Here is a 17,500-nt window from a genome sequence, read left to right as displayed (position 1 = left end):
ACTGAAAAATTTTGATATTAAAAGACAAATTGAGAGATTACTACATTTATCTGATAAAAATCCCAGCATGATAAAACAAAGAAAATAGAAAATAAGCATTATTTTAAGAGATATTCGCTAAGAACTTTTCAGAATTGAAAAAAGACGTGAAATAGCAAGTATTCCAAATAGCAAGAAAATAAGTGAGTCCACACTGAAACACATGTTGACCTGCAAAATATCAAAGATAAAATCCACCTTAAAACATATTTCAGAAAATATTTTATCTATAATGGAATGAAAATAAATTAACAAAAATTTAAAATCTTAAGTAACAGAAATCAGACAATAATACAATAATATCTTCAAATCATTGAGAAAAATGGATATAAACTAGAATTTTATATCTGGTTCAACTATTACTTTGTAATGAGGGAAAAATTAGCACAGTATGAGTTCTATGTAAACAATCAAGTTTATCATACACAGCTTTTACTTGCAAATGTTATTAAGGGATGTGCTTTGGTAAAGAAAATGAGTCTCAAGGCATGATGTGTACCACAAAATATGATTTAGTACAGAAAAAATAACTTTAGGCCATAACTAATAATTTACTTTTTAAAAGTACAATAAAAATTTTAAAGTCATAACAAATGGAAGAGAATTGTCAATGGCCCTGAGTGAGCAAGGTGCCCTACAGTTCTCTTCTTTTAAAGGAGTTTACCATCTTACACCATTGTGTTTGCAATGAATGGCATTGTGCCAATTCCTGAGATGCCCTTGAGGATCTTTCCTCTTTTTCTGAGGTAATATACTTGTCCTCTTTTCAATGGCTCTCATCTTTTCAGTAACCAGTCTCCTTGGTCACAAATTTACATATGCTTTCTTTCTAGCTAAACTGCAAAATTTTCAAATTATTCAGTTTTATGTATTGCTCCTGATTCTCACAGTAGATCTGGCTAAAAGCAGCCAACAGTCCTCATGCCACAGCCTGAACTTTAAAATTTCCTCTGCCAGATGAGTTAACATGCCACCTTCAAATCTAGCCTCATTTAATATCTCAAAATGTAGAAAATATAGGCAATTTTTTGCCAGAATGAAACAGGCATGACTTCTATACTATTTCCTAATAGGGTTCTCATGCCTAGCTGAAATCTCACGAGCTAATGTCAGTATTCCCACTAACATTCTGATCTTTTGCACACCAACAATAACCATATTCTAGGATTTCTCTAGTTCACAGTTTTTAATCTTCCCAGAGTTCTTCCACAAACCAGTTCCAAAGGCTTCTGAAGAACATGGTCATATACAATCACAGTAATGGCCCCACTCCTGGTTCCAATTTTATGTATTAGTCACTTATTTCTCATTGTAACAAAATACCAAACACATGCAATTTAAGCAAGAAATATTTCTTTTCCTTACAGTTTCAGAAGGTTCAATTGTGGTTGGCTGGCTCTAATGCAGAATTACCAGGGACAAGGTAAAGGAAAGCTGCTCAGAAATGAGAGAGAAAGGCAAAGCTAGGGATAAGACTATGTCCAAGATAATCACTTCCTCCAAGTAGGCCTGCCTCCTAATAGACATTGGCTGAGCTGTAACTCATTAATGGTTAATCCACAGATAAGTATACCACCTCCATGGCCCAATTGCTGTCTACAACCCCCACCTCTGATCAATACAGTTTTGGGGAAACAGTTTAGACCTAAACCAAGACTTTATCGTGATTCTCTTTAACTGCTTCAGATTTCAACACTAGACAATATAGTGGATCCTTGAGTTAAAAACTCAATTTGTCCACAAGGGCTGGTTGTAACTCATGTTTGTTGCAAGTCAAGACTATTTTTTCCCATAAGAAATACTGGAAATACCCATAATGTGTTACAAACTCCCCAAAGCATTCCTTAACTCACGCTTTCATAATAAAAAATGTTGTGTAATGTGTGCAATTTACCGGAAACATCAATAATTTTCTTAGTGCATTTATGAAAAAGTTATAAAATGTATCTCATTTTCCAAAAACAATATTGCATACAGTACTCACCATTCAAGTTGACACCTTCAGCTTGCAGGAGGGGAAGATAAAATGGAAGGTGGTTACTTTTTGGAAGAAGAATGCCCTTACATATGAACACGGGGAATCTGGCTCTGTGGTGTCTTTTCTTTCCTTGGGAGAGACTGCAGCCCACTAGGACCTGCTTTTTGTTTGCTAGGTCTCAACCTTTCCAAAGCTAAGAACTGGTCTAAGGTTGTGTGCTTCTGTCCTTTCTTTAACAGTGTTCTGTAGCATGACATGACATTGTCATTAAGCAAATGAATGCATTTGGCTTTTTCTGTGCCTGGGTGGGTACTCTGTACCAATGCTTGTAGCTCTGTCTATTTTTTCAGGACTGCCTTTATTTTAGAAGATGAACTTTGCTGCATTGATTTTTGATACTTCCCCTCCCCTTAAGAAACCTTCTCATCTGCCATTCTCTGTTGATCAGCCAGAAGTTAGTGAAATATCTCTGTAGACAGTTCCTCTGAGAGTTCTTCCACCAATTCTTCCACAGAACCACTGGCTACCTGCAAGCCTATGGACTCTGCTATAATAATGATGTCATGAACCACAAAGTCAATTGAAGGCTCAGGCTTCTCTACAAAGCCTTCAAAGTCTATCTTGTATAATTTTAGGCCACACTTTCTTCCAGGCAGATCTGATTGTCCTTACAGAGACATTGACCCAGGATTTCTCAATTAATCCCACACAGGAAAGGATGTTGTAAAATTCCTTCCTAAACTTTTTAAGGGTTAAATCTGCATCTGAGACCATCTGGAAGCACTTCAGGAACAGTTCCTTGTTGTATAGGTTCTTAAAGTTAACTATAACCTGCTGGTCCATAGGCTACAGTAGAGGAGTTGCATTAGATAAGAAGAAGTTGACTGAGAGCCATAGGAATTCCTCAACCAATTCTTCCAAACCTCATAGGTGATCAGGCACACTGTCCAAGATAAAAAGAGTCTGGAGTGGTAAACCTTTGTCCCATAGATATTTCTTAACAGCAGGACAGAAAGCCTCCCTGATCCACTCAAGGAAAAATACTCTTGTTACCCAGGTTTTTACATTAGATCTCCACATGACTCACCCTATTCTTCATGACTATGTTTTCTGAACACTTTAGGGGTCTCACAGTGATAAACCAAGAGAGGCTTTACCTTGAGGTCACCACTCATGTTGGCACATTAGCAATAAGGTTAGCCTATCATTCATAGCTTGTGGCCTGTGATAGGCTTGTGGCCTGGAATTTTCTTCTCCCCTTGGGTATGTGTGTTCTTCTGGGCACTTTCTTCAGAAAAATGCCAGTTTCATCACAGTTGAAAACTTGATGAGCACAAAAGCCATTTCCCTGTGTCATCATTTTGAAGTGTATGTAATTTTCTGCAGCCCTTTTATCAGCACTGGCTACTTCACTATGCCTAGTATACTATGAGCCCCAGTTCTCATTCTTATATTGTGAAATCATCACTTACTGGCATGAAATGTTTCACCATTATCATTTGTTGATGGATTGTCCTTTATGAGATCTGCATTTGTAGCCCTAGCTTTTTCACAAATTATAGACTCAGATAGGCTATAACTTGTCATTTGTCTTTTGTTTATTCACACTAATAATAGCCTTTCTACCCCATCTAACACTGTTGATCATGACTTACTAATTTGAGTAACACCTTTATCAACACTAGCTTCCTTATACAAATCTTTTTTTCTGTAATATTGTCAAGATGGTGGATTTTGACAGGCTGTACATATTAGCGAGATGGGCCACACAAATTCGATACTCACACTTCCCCACACTTTCCTTCTTTTTGATTGTGTTTGCTTTCTTTTCCTCCCTTCCTTTCTTAGTTTCTTTTCTAGTTTCTTGGGGGCGTTTTGATAGCAGTAAATGCAGTGAGTGCATAAAATACTAACCAAAATCACATACATAAATACAAGCATTTGGGCTCACACTGCTGCTTATGCATTCTTACATACACATTTCTGGCATCATGTGTCTGTTTACAACCACACAAGTAGGTCACTTTTAGGTCATAACTCAGGACTCTGGTTGTAAATTAAATCTAAAATTCATGTCTTAACCCAAGATGTTCATATGTGAGGCTGGTCATAACTTAAGGGTCCACTATATTAGAAAAGGAAAAGTCTCGGGAGCTGGGGATTTAGCTCAGCGGCAAAAAGTGCCTGCCTGGCAAGCACAAGAATGTGAGTTCGGTTCCCGGTACCAGAGAAAAACCAAAAAAAAAAAATAGAAAAGGAAAAGTCTCAAAAGTGGTTGAACCCTATTTAGGGACAAGTACATGGCTTTGCTTGACTTGTACAAAATCCAACATTTTGGGGTTTGCTCTTATATATTCCCTCAGCTTTATTTTTGTTTTCCAAAAATTGAAAAATAACAGAATTTGACCTGATTTTCAATACGGCAATGTTTTAACATGCTTTGTTACTAGTTTAGGTAAGGGACAAATTTCAACTGTTCATAGAAATTGTGTGTTTTTGAGATTACAAAAGGGTATCGGTGAGAAGAATATAGCATCTTTTCCCAGCACTGATCACATGGATCACTGAATTACATACATAAATAAGTACACATTCACACACATAATTATAATGGACTCTCACCTGTGTTACCAGATTTCTATAGTTCAAACACATTATAACAAAGTGCATGAAATATCCCAATCACTTCACAGTGGAATACTACTCTAATTTAATTTTGCCATCTATAAGGGATAAAGAAAAAAAGGATTTGTAGAATTACTATCCTGACTTAGCTTGTGAGAAAAAAGAACATTGTGTGATCAACAAAAGTGGGAATAGCTATGTAATATCTGTTATTTTTATCTCTAGTTACCATGTTTTAAGGTCAGTGATATCACATTTTAGGTATTGGGAATGGTTGTAGTAATTTTAATAATTAAAGAGAAAAAATGTTAGGAAGGCTTTGTGTAATTACTGCTTGATGGAAGAATAAAGCAATTGTAATTAGTTCATGTACAGCTCATTATGGCAAGCAGCAAATAAGTCTGTCATTTAGTGATAATGATTATAAACAGAAGAATTTTATTGCATAAAAATGTTCAGTATATAAAATTGGTTTTCTTTATTCTTACCATGTTTTAAACCCAAGTTATGTGAAGTGTAATGGTCAGTTTTGTATACCTCTGCAGTCTGTGTCACAGGAAAAATGCAAAAAGTAATAAATTATCTAGTATATCAAAAGAGCAGAATATTCACGCAATAACATTGTAAAACATATGGGAAATGTGATCTCAAAGAAGACCACGACTTACACAATTTTGAAAAATCTAATATGAGCAGATTTTAGCTCACATTTATTTCAAAATGACATTTCTTTCTCATATAGATCAGAAGTGGAATTTCAAGGACATATATAATGTGTTCTGATTCTCAGATCCACATACATGGGTTCTATTTGTTCTTATTATATATTTAACTTCAACATCTTCTGAGTTTAATTTCTGAGAAACAAAATCGCTAATCATGTAGGAGGAAGACATATATCAGATTTAATGTTATCATGAGTCAACTCAAGTCATTTTGAAAAAATTGAACTATTTCTAGCCTCTGCCTACTGACCTAGTAAAAGGAGCATTAGTAAGACTACCAGTATTTGTCTCTAATCAGTAAGCTACTAATTTGTTACTTGCTAGTCGAAGTAATGGGATTAGCATGAAATTTAGGGTACATCCAAATGAAAGAACAGCAACAAAAGATTTGTCTTATAGTTTAGGAATCTTTTCTCTCATGCTTTTTAACTTCATGTTATGATACAAATAGACAAAGGTAGAAATAGGAAAGAAATATAATAGAAATGAAAACCATTATGCACATTTAGTTCAATAGTAAACAAGTCACTTTGCAGTTAAGTGTTAAATTAATGGTGATAAAACATAACTGAGCCTAGTCATTTTCGATAAAGGTCAAATGTTGGTTCACTTGGCCCATTTGAAGCTTATGTTTATGCTGTTTGGCTATTGTTTCTTGGGAGGTAAGGAATATGTACAGATCCAAATTGTGGTCAACAGACCCTTTAGTTCTTGTCTTTCCAGAGTCAATTTGCCATAATAGCTACTATAGATTATTCTAGAATGTAATTTTTTATACTTTACTGAGTCTATTATATCCAATTATATGTTATCTTAAAGATAGTCTAGTGAAGCTGAACATAAAGCTCTAAATAAAGAATCATCAGTAGTAGCTTTTATTTCAGAATGTAAGAACAATGGAAAGGCATGTTGATAATGTACAACAATTTCATCTAGGAGACATGATTTTCTGTCTGCATGTGATCAAAAGTAAAACAAGCTTACTTATATTAATATAGACCATTTTCTAACTCAGCCTTAAGCTATTTCAAGCTCAAGCTTCCTATTTTCAAAGACATTGAGTCTTAAGGGAAATGTTGTATTTTAAGCTACTCTGTCAAATTGTTCAATTTAAAAATATATCTACCTATGATGCACAGCTGAAGCAAAAATCCATAAGAAAACAATAGCATTTGTTGGAATCTAGCTAAATAACCCCATTAGAATAACATTTTGGGCTAGCATAAAAAAGATTTAAGTGAAAATTTTCCAACTTTGGAAGTTTCTAAACAGGAAAAATAAAAGAAAATATTTCTCTGTCTCTCTCCACTGTCCCCTTTCCCTCTCACCAACCCATGTAAGGTTTTACTCTAAATAGTAGTACCAGTTTTTAGTTGTGAAAAAATGATTTGAAGTTGTACAATGTTATCTAATTCATGGTAAAGATTCACAATAGCAGTGCTCAAATTACTAGGCAATAACTGCACATTTTACTGACAGTAAAGTAGATTTGTGTCCTCTAGCACTTTAGTTGCCTATGGGTTGTTGAGTACTCATTAACTGTTTTGAAAAGAAAACATAGAATGCCTACTGATTATTGTGTGAGTGATAGCACTGGACACAGGGAAAATGGAAAGTAAATACATTTGCTTTGGAAGTTCCATCTTCCCATCTCCTCCACCACTCTTGTTTACCCTAGCAACTCTCTCCGACCCATAATAGCGAAATTTTTAACACAGGTAGAAGAGGGTATATGTGAGGTAGATGTTTTGGAGGGAGGAAGAAATTTTAACAGATAGAAAGAACTTAATGGTAGTAACTGAATATATCAGTAACTAGGATAGAATGCTTTTAAAATGTTTTCCAAAAACGTGTTTAATTCTCGGGTTGGGAATGTTGGTGCTCTTCTGCAATCCCAGGACACTGAGAGGCAGAGGCAGGAAGATCACAACTTTAAGTTCACTCTGAGCCATTTAACAATACTCTATTTTAAAGTTTAAAAAAAATTAAAGGCTGAAGATGTAGCTCAGTGAGAAGACTGTGGGTTTTTAAAGAAAAGTTTTAACTACTGCCTCGGTCTTTTTTGGGAAGCATTTAATCACTCAAACAACTAATACAAATGACACCTAACTGTATTTACTAATAAGACTGCATCTTATTTATTCCCCTGGTTCTATAAACCAACTCCACTAAACTGAATAGTGAGACCCTGTTTCAGAAAGACAAAGATAAAATTATATACATATATATATATATATATATTCTTAAATGATTGTTGTGTTTCTAAGTGATAAAGTGAGTGCTAGAACTGGCATTCTAAATACTCCCTGTTCTAAGTTCTGAGAAATTCAATATTTACAACCAGTGTCTTCCTCCTAAGGATTGCAAAGACAATAATTCCATAAAGATCATCACCATAACCACCTACAAAAATTAGGAAAAAAGACTGGGCTCAGAAATGAGGCATGGCTTTTGGTAGAGGGAAATTGCTAAAAACCTGAATATCAATAGAGTTATTTTGCATTGGGGAATTTATGGTGCACTTCTTTCCAAAGTAAAGGAAGAACCCAGGAAAATTATTTTCAATGACTTCTTCAATAATCCTACCTTCTAACTGCTGATTATTTAAAAGATGCCAGGGTACTCAGTTGATACTTAGTGTGGATAAAGTGCAAACAGGAAAAGATATGCAAGAAAAGACAAAGAAGAAAACCTATACTCTACTGTTAAATATTAGCTATAATCCACAATTTTCTATATGGACCCTAAGTAGAGAACTGGTTACAAGGTGTCTTGCTGGTATCAATCCAAGAAGCCTTTCTACCAAGGGAAACTCAGCAGTAAGAAGTTATACGTGGCTTGGAAGAGGAATTGAAGCCAGAGAGATAAGATAAAGACCAATCTGGATCTCTTAGAAGGTTATGGAGCAAGCATTTCTGCATGTCCAAGAAGCCAGAGCAGAATTATTTCTGGTTAGCATTAAACAGAGCACAGCCTTGTTGAAGAGAAACATATAAGGAAGAAAACTGCGTCCACCCACCAGCAAGGTGCATGAAAAGAAAAGGAGAATGAGCCAGAAATCTAAATGAAGCTAGAGAGAGGGAATGTAATATTAAACTGTCAAAATACACATGACTGAATGTTAACAAATTTGAAAGACTATTCTGATCATTTAAATCACTGGAAGATCATGAAATTAGAGGTAGTACCTCACCAAAAAATAGGGAAGTTAGCATAGTACAGAATTACTAGAAAAATAAATTTAGTTTGTATTTATTGTCGAACAACTTCATCACATACTTTAAAATCTTTATCATATTAAATTTGAGAATAAATTCCCAAAAAACCATGCCACACTAACATATTGATACCATCATCATAAATTTCTTATATATCAGCCTAGTGTGCTGGCACATGCTTGTAATTCCAGCACTTGGCAGACTGAGGCAAGAGAATCGCCATGAATTCAAAGCTAGCCTGGGCTACAAAGTGAGTTCAAGGCCAGCCTGAACTGAATAGTGAGACTCCATCTCAGAAGGACAAAAATAAAACTATACATATATATATATTATATGTATATATAATAGCTTTACCCATAATTTAAATTTTGTGGTTTTTGTTTCCTATATCATAGTCTAGCATGCTATACAATCATCCACTCTAAAATATAATCATATTATATTGAATTGTTTTGTAATTTGTAATTATCTTTTGAAAATATTTGTTTCTATATTTCTCTATATATATTATAGATGATATTGGAATTATTCTTTATGCATGTGATTTTTATGATCTCATTGAGTTATTTCTCAGGATTACTGGTTATAAATATTTCTCAAGACTTTCGATATAATAAAATCAATAGATATGCTTCCAAGACTTTTTGAGTAAACTATGGATAAATTTACATACTGTCTTCTCTATAATCTCATCATAATTATGTACTATTGTTCTTTAAAAGTTTTTCAGTTAATGCTTATATTATTTAATCAAGTTTATATACCTGTATCTGGTAATCCAAGCAACTACTTTGAAGATAACAATATGCAATATAATAACCATTGTTAATTTCCTATCACCTTGTTTTGAAATTCTGTATCGCTTCTATTGTTTTTTTCTCTCTTTAAAACAAAAGCTTATTCTAAAAATTAAAAAGAAATACAAAATGGATAGTTATTGTTTTAATCTTCATGTCTTGTTTTCCTTATAAGGGTATACATTTTCCTTCTTTACTGGTTTTACTTTCTCCAGAATAAACCACCTCTTCATATCTTCTGTCCTTTTGTCTATCTGGAAGTTTCTTGTCATTATATGTCTTTAAATAAGCCTTTTATAGGTTTGAAATATTAACTTCATTCTACTTAAAGCTAGTTAACTCTTCTGGTTCTGACCCTCTCTTAAGGCATGAACATTCATGAGTCTAGGCACAAATATCTTACAGTCACAATGAGCCTCTTACACTTAATTGTTTTTTCATTCTAAATTATTCAAGACACCATGCCATTTGGGAGGAGAAGTTCATCATTCAGTACATGATTCCCACTCAAGTGATTACATTCTGTTAACTGGGGCTATTCTCAAGGTGTTCCTGAGGGATAGGATTCTCTGGGACTTGGGTTTATTTTGGTCAGAGACAATGTGTTCCATGTGTGAGAAAGGACTACTTTAACATTCCTCATCCTTTAACAATTATTGAAAATGGTTTATTTACATTATTTTACATATTTTTATCCCTCACTTCCATTCCAAGATGGAAAGTTTGTAGTTCAGCAGAGACGAAGGTAAACACAGCCTTAAAATGAGACTTGCACAAGAAATAACAGAATGGGGACAAGTGGGTGCCTTAATGCAAGTAACAGCAGAGGAGGTGTCCCTTCGGGTTCCTCTTATCTGGATACAGCTAGAGCCCAGGATGATTCTCTAAGGGGAAGACTTTCCGGCAATATGAGTAAAGGGAAGATTGTGTACATGCTTATGAAACCTTAGAATGAGAATTTCTACTTATGTGACAAGGTATAAGGGTCCCACAGAGCCCTTTTAGTAAAATGAAGGAATTTGTTCAGTGGTCTGTAGCTGCACTCCTTAATCTGGCTCCCATGCAGAAACAACATTGCTGTAATGAGAAAGCAATGAATATTTACCATAAAGCTTCTGCTCCAAGAATGTTAAGCCTGTAGGCAGAGGAAAATTATAGAAGAAAGCAGGGTGGTAAGTAGTAAGTAGATGGCAAAGCCATGTACTTTGAAGGTAGAGACAAATTGTTTTGAAGATCATGAAGACCTGGGTGTACATGCAACAGGCATGAACAACCACAATGACATCCTCCATTGTTGCTTCCGTGAACAACCTGTGCCCTCCCAGTGCTAGTTTCTCAAATTTATGAAGGACCTGCTTACATTAGACCTTTATACCAAACATCTTCATGCATTATATTAATAAACGGTTTGCCAACAGGAAAAGATGATGAACCCAATGAAAGTGTCAGAAACTTACTAAAACCTTGAGCATCTCCAACTCCTAACCATTATTACATTGCTTATATTCCTATGATCAAAGAACCACAGCATCACATAGGTCATTTGTCAAAATTATCTTTGTTCCATCATCTAATTATCAAGCATTAAAGATTAAATATTTTATTATACTTATACCCCTTTTGATAAATTAAAAATAAGGTGCTTGGACAAGAAAGCAGACCATATAAGTGACTTTATAGCTAAAATTAAAATTCCTTTACTGAAATTGGGCTCAGACTGGGATGCATGCCTGAAATCCCACCTACTTGGGGAGCTGAGGCAGGAAGATCCTAATTTTATGACCTCCCTGGGCAACTTAGTGAGATTCTTCTTTTTAAAAAAATAGAAAGGGTTGGTAGGATTCTTGCCTGGTATGTATGAAATTATGAGTTCAATTCCAAGTACTTGCTCTGTTTAAAATCATTTGTTTTTTTTGAACTTTTTTAATTATGACTACAAGCCGAGATTAGGGTTTTTGGCAACTAACCCATTAGAATGTTAATAGTTCCCTAAATAGGACAACATAGAATGACATGTCAGTGATTCACATTTTGTCACTAATTTTTATGTCTCTCAGAAAGCTATCTATAAAAATGGTTTTGAAAGAATAAATGAGTTAGAAATTGGTCTAGTAAGTAGAATATTCTAAATTTAGTGCAGCAGGAAGGTAATAACTTTTTTTCCTCCTAAGACAAAAAGACAAGATGAAAATCTATTAAGAAATCTTCACCTATTTGGTAAGTTATTTATAAAAATTACAAATTCTGATTTAATGCAACCATGAATAAAATCAATTAAATTGTTGTACCTTAATACTACTCGGGGTTTGAGTTTATTTTTCAGAAGAGTGAAATCATATGAGCCCTGCGGAGATCGTACGTCCTGGTAATTAAGCTAATTCCCTCTTTAGCCCTAGAGCTAACACAGCTAGTTCCCTCCCAATAGCCTTCCTTCCTTTTGCTTTGTCAATAGGACCCTGGCTTTTTGAAGAGGGAGCAATCTGTCCAGCTAAAAATACTTGTTTTCCCAGACTCCCTTGCATCCTAATCAGGTGGCACAGTCCTGCTGTATGAAATGTAAGCAGACATCTGCTGGGATTGATGGGAAAGCTGTTCCTTTCCTGATATAGTCACCATCCACTCCTGCCTCCCTCTTCACTCCTTTATCTTTCCTTTTTGTCTGCTAAAATATTAGCATAAGACATAGCGGGCAAGCATCTTTTTTGCAATCGTAAGATGCCAAGATTGAGGGCAAAAGCCTACAAACTATGTCTGACAGACAAAGTTGGAAAGAATTTAGATTCCTGGTGGTACGATTGAGTTCCCTGTATTACCTAATCATAAACTTTTTGTTGCAGAAGACCAAACCTGCCTGTTAGGGAGGTTTTGCAGTTTTATGTTATTTGAAACTACATATATTCCTAATAGTCTCTTTTCTGATCCTACATGGGCATGAGAGTTTAAAAGATCTTAAAATGTTATTAAAACTTGATTTGAGTTTTATCCTCTGGGTTTCTGAGCATATACACATAAATAAATAAATTCCACTGTGATAAATTCATCACCTGTTAAGTACTGTATTCTCCCTCTGACATGTCGCACTGATTTCTTTTCCCTATTCAATGGATATTTATTTATTGTCTATTCCATTCTAGGAACCCTAAAATATATAAAATCCATATATTATTTAGGCTTATATCTAATTTTATAAAAATCCTGTTCTGTAAAATTTATGCTCATTAATTTTAGTGATGTTGACGGAACAGTTCACTTTTTGAATGATTAGCTTGATATTACATGAAATTCAAATGATATCTTCTGTATAAGATTAGGAATAGCATTTCTCCTCCATTAAATCTCCTAAACATGGTTCAGAGAGCTTCCAGTCAGTAAGCACATCAAGTTGCCAGCAAGGTTGTGCCCCAGAGCGGACATGGGAGCTCTACACACATAATTTCCCAGCCGCCTCCTTACCAGGACCTATGTATCTCTCCAATAGGCTGTTCTTGGGGTCTGCTTTTTATAATAAACCACTGACAAGAAGATGTTTAAATAATAGAGTTTGTAAGTGGGAAACACCATTAAAGTCATACTGAAATTTAAAAGCAGGGATCTATGAATGAGTGTTATAATATTCAAAAGTTTTTTAAAACTTGTCTGAGCAAAGTTTTTGAGCACCTAAGACCTTGCTGTTTTTCTTTAAATTGAATTTAATTCTCATATTTTTCAACTAAAGTAGTAGAGGCAAGTAAATGTTCTTCTGACGCTCAAGAAAAAGTGCATCCATGCATACGCTCGTGTGTGGAGAGTGTTCTGAGGATCAACAAGCTTACAAGAGGTTTTAACATCTAAGCTCCCCAACTTCACAGGGTACATCATCTCTTCCAAACTACTAGTCAGATTCTTCTTGAGCGCAGTCAAAAGGTTCTTCGCAGGTGGAGTTTTAGGTCTGACTTACAGGGACCAGCATGCTTTGTACACTTAGGTAGAGACCAATTTTTACTTTGTTTTTCCCCTCTGGATATAGCATTCTTGCTCTGATCTTGAACATTATCCTGATTCCATAATAAATGGGCCCCTTACAGGGAGAGCTGATTTTGGGAAAGGCACAACATATAGTAACTCTATGTAAATTATGAAGAACTAGAGTGGAACCCAAGCACATAGTAACTTATCCATGAGTTACAGTTCGGAATGCACAAGGCTCAAGGTACTATATTTCCTGCCAACTCAGCTCCCTGCTATACTTTAGATCTAATAAGATATGCATGCTACTTATTTGTCTTTGTATTAACAATGAGCTTATAATACACTGAATGGCCTCTATGAGCATATTAAGGGTTGAGTGAATTATTTGTCATGTTTGGTGACACTAGCTTGTCCTATTCTAGTACAAAGTGTCAATGGTGCCAGAATTGTGCTTGAACATAAAAAATGAATATGGTACTTATATTTGAATATGTAACTGTGGATTCTTATTTATGAGACTATTAAATATGTATGTATATGTACTTCTACCTACATATATGTTTGTTCTAAGAGTTGTCTATATTCTGAACATTAATGCTGTCCGTGTATGCTTCTACTTTCCCTAAAAAAGCACATTGATTCTAAGGGAAATTGATGTTGCGATAAACTAAATATTTATTGTCTAAAACTTCTAGTCGGAAAGTGTAGAAGTTAAAAACTCTGCATGACTTTGCAAGAAAGCCCCACTTAAAAACCATGCCTAATCTACATTCTTGAGGTAGCATTAGGTTATAAAAATTATTCAGACCATAATATGTTAACTTTAAAATAACAATGACAGTTTTCTTTTTAAAAAATAACCAAATGGGGGCTGGGGATTTAGCTCATCGGCACAGCGCCTGCCTGGCAAGCGCGAGGGCCTGAGTTCGATTCCCAGTACTGGAAAAGAAAAATAACCAAATGGCAAGATGTGGTGGTACACCCTTATAATCCTGGCACTTGGGAGTCTGAGGCAGAAATATAGCCATGAGTTTGAGGCCAGCCTGGGCTACATAGTAAACTTCAGAGCCAGTATGAATACATAGCAAGACCCTGTCTCAAAAAAAAAAAAATTATTTTAATTTTTTTGGTATTTTAAATAAAGCATAATACAGTAAAACCTTGGATTGTGATTAACTTGTTTTTCAAGTGTTCTACTAGACAAGCAAACATTTCTAATAAATTTTAATTTGATAAACAAGTGATATCTTGCAATACGAGTAGCAGACGACTCTGAACATCACATGATCACAGCTGGCGCAGTGGTTCTCCCACCTTCCCCCACGAGATTTTTGGTGATCATCTCCCAACAGCAAGAGGTTATGGAGGAGATCACCTCTGCAGAGGAAGAGAAGAAAAAGGTGGAAGACTCTCTCTCCTCAAATGAGATTAGGTGTGTAAAATGTGGAAAACAGTGCAAAGTTTTATAGAAAAGCACCACCCAAATAAGGCTGTAATAGTGCGAGTGATAAATCTGTTTAACAACAATGCAACATCACGTTTCCATGAAATCCTCAAAAGCAGGCAAAAGCAAGTGTCATTGGATAGGTTTCTTGTTAAGGCTTCTCAAAAAGTAAAACATTCTGTTGAGCCAATAGATAGCAGAGATTATGTTAGTGAGAGTGAAAGTCAACTTGCACAATAACCCTCCTCTCATCTTTCTCACACCAATCCTGAAGGTTTTCAAAGGTAAGTGAAGGTTAATGTTTACTTTTCTTTATATTTTACATTTTCTTTATTATTATTATATTACAGTATTGTAATCATTTTACATGAATATTTTGGGGTTGTGGAAAAACCTGAGTTTGCATTCATTCTTATGGAGAAATTCACTTTGATATACAAATGCTTTGGATTACAAGCATGTTTCCAGAATGAATTATGCTCACTAACCAAGGTTTTACCATTCATCTTTAAAGAATTTTGTGGGAGTCAAAAGCAGGAGAGATAATACAGGTGTACATGCCATCTTCTCCTGCTTTTCACATGCAAATAGCTGGAGATCTATCCTACTGAGAGAGTACCTTTAAAAATCACAAGCAAATGAAGAGTAAGGAAGAGTTTAAAAGGAATTTCCAAATTTAAAATATAAAAGAAAAAGTGAGAAAACAATTAAAATTTCTTGATTCAGTTCACCATATATTAGTTAAATTTATAGTCTTGTATTGGTTTAAAAGAGAAAAAAATGAAATTTTCCTTCAGTATAATGTATCTGATTAAAACATATATAGGTGAACTTGTTATTTTCCTCCTTTGATATTAAATGTACATGTACACACCCTCAAATAAACTTGACCAAGGTGGTATATACCTCTGTGGTGCAAGCCAATACTACTGTAATTATTTCAAGATCGGTTTTCCAATCATAAATAATCCCAAAAAATGGGAAAGGTGAAACTTGTTTCTGTCCATTCTATCTAACAAATAAATTCATGAAATTGAATAAAATAGTATCATGACCTTAGCAATTAGTAATTCTCAACTCAGAAGAAAAGGTAAAAGAGAAGGATGCTTTCCTTTGAGCAATAAAATATGAAAACTTAACTGTAGACCAAATAATGCTGCCATGTTGGAGACTGCATACTTTCTCTAGGAGGTAGACATTTCTGTGATATTGCTATTGCTTGTAAGACTATGCGTATTATTGCAACAATTCCTATCATTGATTGACATGAGTTTGTTTTTTAGGTTTCCTTATATATGTCTATTTTCAAACTAATTGAGACTATCAAGAGGGTGTGAGATAGCCTGAGTAATCGAAACTTCTCAACTATATCTTTAGTTATGATAAGAAATTATTATGCTGAGCACTAAGCATCAGTTCCTAAATTCTCTGCTCCCTTCACTCCTGGTATCAACATGTCTGAAGAATAAGTCTGAAATAACTTCTCATAACACTCAAGGTTGACATATTCGAATAAAATTATTTTTCAAATCAAATTCCATAGAGAAAATTATGATTATGTAAATATTCCCGATAAATAAAAAAAACAGTGGCAATAATAGCAATTTTTCACATTTGATCACTTATAGATTTATTATTTCATGTTTTTAATTCTTAAGTTACAAAATGTCATTAGTTATAGTAAAGGTTTGTATGTTAATTGACATTCCAGATAGCTTCAAAAGTTACTCAAAAGGTTGTCAAAACTGAGCTTTTATTGGGGAATTAAAATCTTCCTTTTATATGTACCTTAACTGTTTATAGAGTTATTTTCCTCAGTTTTTCTAATAAATCCATTAAAATTTTCTTCTTATGTGGTTGTATTAGCTTGCTGGAAGCTTGGGAATTCAAATAGCAGCTCTAAAATTAAAAGCGTTGCTGGTGTTTGTGTTATTTATCCCTAACAGACCTGAAAGCTTCCTACCTAGAGCTGGGTCAACCACTATGGCCTTTCAGTTATTCGCGAAGCATGCTGCTAGCCACATTCCAACCTTTCTTCTCTAGAAGAAGTAACTTCCTCCCCGTCATTTCCACACTTGTAAAGATTTAACATGTAGGATTACCACAGAGCAGAGAAAAAACTCTGACTCTTCTCCCCTCTTTTGTTCATGTTTTTATTCTCCTCAGAATAGGGAAAAATATTTGTTTATGGCTCTGAAGTTAAGAAGGTCAGCTAGCCTTTAAAAACTGGTACTTTTAAACAATCAGATATCCTTCTTCAGGAATATACTTTTAGTGTTATTAATGATAATGTCACTGCTGATGATAATGATGAAGGCTGTCTAACTGTGGGTGCAATAGACCAGAGAATTTTAGACTTTCAAATTTTATGAGCCTGAAAATTAATCAACAATAAAAAAATTGAGAAACTGTAATAGATTTCTCAACTTCCTATATTAGTCTTTTCATTTTCCTACATAAGATAATTTTTACTATGTGTTATTATCTTCTTATCATGAAAAACCAATTTGACATTGAAGGAGAAACAAGAAATACTGAATAAAATGTAGGGTCTTATTAAATTGAATAAATTAAGATTGATAAAATGCGCACTAATTTGTTTTTCTTATTTTTCATTTTTGCCGGCCAAATATAATCATCACTGACTAGCACTAACATATTTATTCAAGATATGATGATATTCCCAATGATCAAAGAGATGCTGTTTCTTTAACTAGTTACTGCTC

This window comes from Chinchilla lanigera, unplaced genomic scaffold (assembly GCF_000276665.1).
Source record: "Chinchilla lanigera isolate Chin_1 unplaced genomic scaffold, ChiLan1.0 scaffold00015, whole genome shotgun sequence".
NCBI lineage: Eukaryota > Metazoa > Chordata > Mammalia > Rodentia > Chinchillidae > Chinchilla > Chinchilla lanigera.
Note: the sequence above shows the minus strand (reverse complement) of the source record.